This window comes from Theropithecus gelada, chromosome 7b, assembly GCF_003255815.1.
Source record: "Theropithecus gelada isolate Dixy chromosome 7b, Tgel_1.0, whole genome shotgun sequence".
Taxonomy (NCBI): Eukaryota; Metazoa; Chordata; class Mammalia; order Primates; family Cercopithecidae; genus Theropithecus; species Theropithecus gelada.
The window spans coordinates 42,615,862-42,623,396 of NC_037675.1; positions in this window are offsets into that span (position 1 = coordinate 42,615,862).

The window sequence follows — 7,535 nt, forward strand, 5'->3', positions numbered from 1 at the left end:
CATAAGACTAACCCTAAATAGTTTTGAATACATCCCTGTCATTGTCTGCTGAGCCTAAGGATAGAGTGACAATTTTCCTTGCCAGAAAGCTACCTAGCAAACATCTGCACTCTGATAATAGAAAATAAAGAAAGAAATAAAAGCTTAAATTTGTGTTTTACTGAGATGGTTATTAAGAGCTTTGCAATAACTTTGTAATAACAAACTCAGAAACTTCACTTTCTTATCACCCTTAATCACTGCAAAATGTCAGAGAATTGAATTTTCAAACTAAAACCAGCAAAGTTTGGAGACAATCAAACTTCCATGTCATAAAGTAAAGCCATGGACTTTAACAACAAAATCAACTTCTGGGGTTAACTGGCTCTTTCTTCATGGTTAAGGAATAGGGCAGCTCAACACAAACGTGGATGGATACTGAAAAACAATACATTACATATATTGATATTGGTTATACCAATACCATACAAGCAATATACCATATCTGATCATCAGCTTTTCTTCAACCTCCTCCCAAACAACTCTTACATGACCTAAAGCCTGAAGATCTAGTCTTCTAGAAGAGATACAGATAAATACAGCTCTTGAAACAGAGTTGGAAGGACCACATCAGGTAATGTCAGCTACTAGGGTATCAGTAAAACTCCAGAAACTTAATCCTTGGGTTCATAATTTTCAATAAAAGAAACATAAGCCATCCTCAGATTACTGGAAAACTATCTCAATCAGACATCTCAAGCTGAAGATTTTAGTGATTGCTCAGAAGCAGATCATCTTTGGAAAGGAGATAATGTCAAAAAAAGTCCTACAGAATTAGATTGACGTGACTGGGGTCAAAGACCACCAGGTTTCAAGTAACATGTATATGTTCTCTATTTTTACAGCTTTTTTTTTTTTTTTTTTTTTTTTTGTCTTTTTGTTGATTTAATGTCCTGGACTACAGATTCTCTTACAATTGACTAAAGCACAAAACCAAACCAAATAATAGATTTATACTTACTTTCTTTTAGAATCTTTTTTTCATTTTTAGAATTTACCTAAAAGAAAATTGGTATAAATCTCTCTCTCTCTCTTTAGTACAAAGTTCATTTTATAAATGAGTTTACTACTTAGGTAATTGCATGTACCTCAAATGTGATTTTCTATGTTAAATACACAATAATAGGCCAGACGTGTCATACCAGAAAAGAGAGGTTGCTATCTCCACTGAAATGATACTTGAGCCTTTGAAACTTTGTTGACCTTAAAACTGAAGCTTCACAGAAACAGAGATTAGAAAGTACCCTTGGAAAATGGTGTTGTTGTGGAAGCTTACTTTACAAACCATGCAAATAATTTCTCCCAATTTAAACTGAATCTCATGTTCTTTTGCTTCAATCTACCTGGTTGGTAATTTCTGTACTATTAATCTCATTACATGTGTGCTGGTACGCTCCTCAGTGACAACCAATCTATACAATAGGTTTCATCAATCCCATTGGAATATTTTGGCTGAAATTAGATTATTGTGTGTCTCCACCATCACCATCATCAACTGGTATTAGCTTTTTTCCACAAAAGTCTATCATTCCACAAAAGCCTATTGGTTAAACTCTACAAGGTGATCAGTAATTTGTTTTCTCAATAAATTAATGTGTGCATTCAATTTCTTATTTCACTTAGAGTTTGCTTTATCTCATCAACTTTCTGCTCCTAGCAAAAGAGGCCTTAAGATAACTTAATTTAAAAAAGAGGAAAATTTGTTCTCTATTTGAAACTCTGAAATATATCTCCCCGAAAAGAAATTTGGTGTTAACTTCTTCAGTGTTCTATGCCCTTTATTTAATGCTTACAATAAGTCTGAAAATTGGTAACTTCTTCAGTATTCTATGTCCTTTATTTAATGCTTACAATAAGTCTGAAAATTAAAAAAAATAATTTTATGTGAGATTTGCATGGAAGGCATTTCACTAAGAGCATAAATTTTCCTGTCCTTGAAACTTGTGACCTTGAGTAGGTTGTGGTTCAAAAGAGAAGAGTGCTAAATGTAATAGCAGTCTTTGAGGGTAAAATACAGGTGTTCTTCAGCGAAGAATGTTGTACGTAATTCCTGGACACTTCCTGGTATTATTAATATTATTAAAAGATTGAAATAGCAAACAAGGACATTAGGAAAATAGGTAACTTGACTATCATCCCTATATTGTTTTTCTCTGATTTACTCACATTGGGAACTAATTTCATTTTCTTGGGTGAATGTGGACATGCTAGTCTACTAACTGAAAGTACAAAGCAAACTATAATAATAATAATCTTTTTCTTAGACTCTGTATTATTTAGCTTTATTTCTTTCCTTTTTTGGTGGCAAATGTGGACATGCTAGTCTACTAACTGGAAGTACAAAGCAAACTGTAATAATAATAATAGCCCCTTTCTTAGAACCTATCTATATTATTTAGTTTGGACTACAATAACAAAATATCATAGGTTAAGTACATTAACTGGCAGAAATTTATTTTCTGACCATTCTGGAGGCTGTTAAGTCCAAGGTGAAGGTGCTGGCAGGTTGGGTTATTTGTGAGGGCCCTCTTTTTGTCTTGTAGATAGCCACCTTCTCATTGTGTCCTTACATGGCCTTTCCTGGGTACACGCTTATGAATAGAGAAAGATCTCTTCCTCTTCTTATTAGAGCACTAATCACATCATAAAGACCCACACTCATGACCTAATATAAACCTAACGACTTTCCAAAGGTCCCACCTTCTAATACCATCACCTTGGGTGTTAGGGTTTCAGCATACGAATTTTGAAGGAACACAAACATTCAGACTGTAGCAGTTACAATTTTCAAAATGCTTTTGCCCAGAAGTTGTCCTATGAAATGATCCAATGAATGATTATTGAGAGGAAAAAAATGACAGCAAGAGAGAGAGAGACAGAAAAAGAAATAGAGAGAAAATAGAAAAATCTTGATAATATTAAATATTAAAACAGCTAAAACATGATCCATAATGATAATTCTTCAGTCCTGCACCACATTATCCGAAGACCAGTAGCAGTAACGTAATAAGACCAATAGCCCACTGCTTGTACCTTCTATTCTCTTTAGTATTAGTTAATCCCAAGTACTACCCTTCCCAATTCCACAGTGTTCTGGTAGAGCTGTCATTCACTGTGCCACAAAACAGGCAAATCAATCTCTCTCCCTCCATAGAATTTTAATCTCAATCATCATGGCAAAAAGACAGGAAGGTTTTCGGCTTCTCTTTCCAACATGAATATGGAAACTAGTCATCAGCTCCTGACTTGCAGTCTGGGTTATCCTGACTACTATACAGGTTTTCCAAACTTTTAAAAACAGAATTCTTTGTAATCCCTAGTGTCTGATCATAAATTTGTTGTAATTTATCTTGAGTCAAATTCTGTTACTTATGAAAGGCTCCTCATTGATTTCGTATTAGCATGTGTGCACCAACATATGCTCATTCTCAAAGCCTTTCTATGCTCTGAATTAATTTCTGAAAAAGAAAAGGGAAACAGTTCCAAGCTGCATTAGGCTTAGTGAATTGTATCAGCAGCTGTAGACCAAAGGGTCCTCTTTAATATTCTAACAGCATACAGAAAGCTGCTGCAAAAGGCTCCCGGTTTTCAGCCACACCCCAAAACCTAGAATGATAATGCCAGTCACAGTATCATTTTCAAATGCAAAGGGGACAAAGTCTTTTATTATTAATGTCTTTCTCATATTGTATTCTTAAAGAAAATCGATGATTAGAAATTCCTCTCAGACTAAATCCTAACCTGATCAACCCCTCACCTTCTAAAGCTGCACCCAGCAATAAATGAAGATAGAAAATGACTGACTCAACAGAGCCCTCATAGACCATCAGAGCTATAAATATTAATTCCATAAGGAAACTTGGAGGAAGGGAAAAAAAGTCAGTGATTTGCAATGGAGAGAAAAACCAGATCTGGGGAACTGGCTAAGGAGGCTAACTACTTAAATTATCAATTTACATTAAAAAGCAATGGCAATAAACATTAAGAAGGCTTTGGGCTAGCTACTTATATAGAATTATTATTTTTAAACCCTGTCTCAGTCTAAAACCTTCTCTAACTACTTCTAAACATAATCATGACTAGCATATGAGCCAGTGCAGTTAATGCTTGTTGAAAGCATGAGTATAGATTAGTGCTATGTCTTCACTTTATGCTTCTTATCTTTCAACAGCCTGGTTCTTTTTATGTTTGGCCTAACATTTTTCAAACTTTGGGCCTCAGGGTCCGTGCTAATTTATATAAGGGTATGAAGAAAAAACACTTCATAAAAATTTCATGTAGAAATTGAAAGACTTCTATGGAATGCACTAGTTAAATTTGGTGATAGATTCCTTTTACTGGCCATCTGGTTTAATTCTGCAAAATGCAATATGTTCTTCATGGGAAAAGAAAGAAATATAAATGCCAGAGGGGATTGTTTTTTAATTGGAAAACATAAAAAGTTGACAGATTTTGAAGAGTTCCCTATGAAAAGATCCCTTAATATTTTTATTAACTGTTTTGCCTACACTGAAGTACATAAATGATTGTATATATAAGTAGAAAAACACTCATAGATGTTATAGCTAATCTGACTTTAATAGCTTTTTTTTTTTTTTTTTTTTGAGGTTGAGTCTTGCTCTGTCGCCCAAGCTGGAGTGCAGTGGCACAATCTCAGCTCACTGCAAGCTTCACCTCCCGAGTTCACGCCATTCTTCTGCCTCAGCCTCCCAAGTAGCTGGGATTGCATGCGCCCACCACCACGCCCGGCTAATTTTTTGTATTTTTAGTAGAGACAGGGTCTCGATCTCCTGACCTCATGATCCGCCCACCTTGGCCTCCCAAAGTGCTGGGATTACAGGCACTACTTTCTTAATCAGAATTGTAAAGACTAATTTAGTTCCTACTATCTTTCAGTTTCAAAGCAATTAATGAATATCATACTAAAAATGTTTAAGAACAAAGTTGTCTACCTTACCAAGCTTCAAAATGTATAACTTATTTCTGTGCTTTTTGCATTTGACAGTCAAGTAAATAGGTTATTAAATCTATTGTAATCTACTAAGTCTAACAGAAACAGAACAATAGTAAGAACTAGTAAGTTCCATTGCTTAATAGTTCTTCCTTCTGAGACCTTCTAGTATTTTTCTTCTGAGACCTTCTTTCTCAGGATTCTAAGCAGTAGGATATACATTCAATACAAAATTATTTAAACAACTTATTTGCATACTCCGTATCACCAAATAATATATGGGAAAGAAACAGCATCCTAAGATAACCAGAAAAGTCCATTTTATTTGACTGAATTTTTGCACTTATTTCCTTTGTGACTTACTCTCTTAAAGTATTTCTATTTTATTGTTTATAATAGTAAACAATGGGCAAGCAAGGAAAAAAACAGCTGAACAGGTTCATGTAAAAATGGCTTATCTATGTAGTTTGTATGAGAGGGGGAATTTCTTATAAGGAACAATGTGGTTCTTAATTTTTCACATAGCTCCATTTAATCTATTAAATAATAAAAGACAATGCATTGGATGTTATTTTATTTTATTGTTTCTTTGAAAACATGAACTCTTATCATCATAATATTATAGTTTTTGGTACAAGATAAATTTTCATATTATTCAATCATAAAATATTAGACAGCACAAAATTGCCTGCCTTCCATTAGCAGATACGTTTTTAACCAGAATCAGCTCATTTCAACTAGTTTATTTCACCATCATCCCTGACGAAGATTATCTTTTTCTTCAAACTAAATTAGGTTCCTCTAAGCCCTCTTCTCAATTAGGCCTGTTTTTGGTAAATATCGCGACACTAGTTTAGCAAGAACCCCTACCCTTGATTTCTGATCACTTGGGCCTGCCTTCAGTAAGAATCTGTTATTCTTGATGTCTCCTCGTAATAATTTCGCATCCTCTAATTTCCTCATTCTGCTCCTTGGCTATGAATCTCCAGCTGTCTTTGCTGTATTTGGAGCTGGAGTCACTCTCTCTTCCCTATTACAGTAGAATTGACTTCTATTGCAATAGCCCTGATTAGATTCTTCTTTACTGTTTTAATGTGTCAGAATAATTTTTTTCTTTTATACCACAGATTGTCTGTTTTTCTCTTCTAATGAATAGTTGGATTATTAATATCACTTAAAGTTCATCTGAGAAAAAGAGGCATTGGTTCTCACCGTTGTTAAGTAGTAAACCCTCTTCTCCTGCTATTTTAGCTTAGGATGAGAATTTGGGTCTACTTTACCAAAAATTTAGAGATATCAAATACATGACTCAACTAATCCAGCATAGGATTATTAGGCAGGCTTGAATGCCTAGATAATAAATGGATAGTAAAAACCAGTGGAGAGTGTTGATAGTCAAAATATAAACCAATCACATACAAAGAAATCAATAGCCACTGATACAGATACTATGAACCAGAGAACTGAAGAGATGGAAATGCACGTTTCTTAAAAAATGGAGGATAGGAAAGTCAATTAAAAGCGCCATTTCTTGTACCATAGACGTTTCCCTCTTTATTTCTTCCCACCTATCTTTTACACACATTCACGAGTATCCCCCCGCACCACTACCCCTCAAATGAATCTCTCAATCCTCTAGTTTCAGTCTTTTCTCTTCCCATTCACATACAAGACTCATGAAATAAACATTCCCAGTTTTTACTTTTTCACCACTTATTTACTCTTTATCTCAAACCATTGGACTCTGTGTCCTGCCACCATTAATTCTTTGACATTGTTCTTACCAAGTTCACTAGTTCTTCCTTCCAAATTCACTGAATATTTTTGAGTTCTTATCCTACTTTCTATCTCATTTTACAACACTGACAACTCTCTTATTTTAGAAATGTTCTTTTGGCATATATTGACACTGGTTCTTTTTATTATTCTAGTCATGGCTTTTTAAACTCCTTCGCAACTACTTGCTCCTGGACTTACCCCCTAAATAGCCCATGAGTTTTCCCCAAGTGTCAGCTACCAGCCTCCTTCTTTTCTCATTGTGTATGAAAGAACACAAAGATAGATGTGTACCCGCCCCCCCCCCCCACCAAACCCTTTGTTCTGCTCTCTAATCTTTGCACATACCAGAGATTCCGTAAGTTCTGTGAGTACCTGCTTTTCTGCACGTACCAGAGATTTTGTAAGTTCTGAGGCAAGGTCACAAGACGTGTTTTAAGTAAGATAAACTCTTGCTGCCATAAACCTGCTCTCCCGCCTCAAAGGTTGAACCGAAATATCAGAAATGGCGGGAACCAATCATAGTTAGCCAAATCGCCTTGTTCAAACACTAGCCAATCATATATCTGATTTGTATAATAACTCTATGCCCACTTTTCTTAGACTATATAACACTGCTCGGAGCTCAGTGGGGGAGCTCTCCTGCCCGTCTCGTTTCACGAGCGAGGGAGAGTTCCAGGTTCGAACCTGTAATAAAGATCCTTGCTGCTTAGCTTTGACTCTGGACTCTGGTGGTCTTCTTCGGGGAATAAACGGTCTGGGCATAACA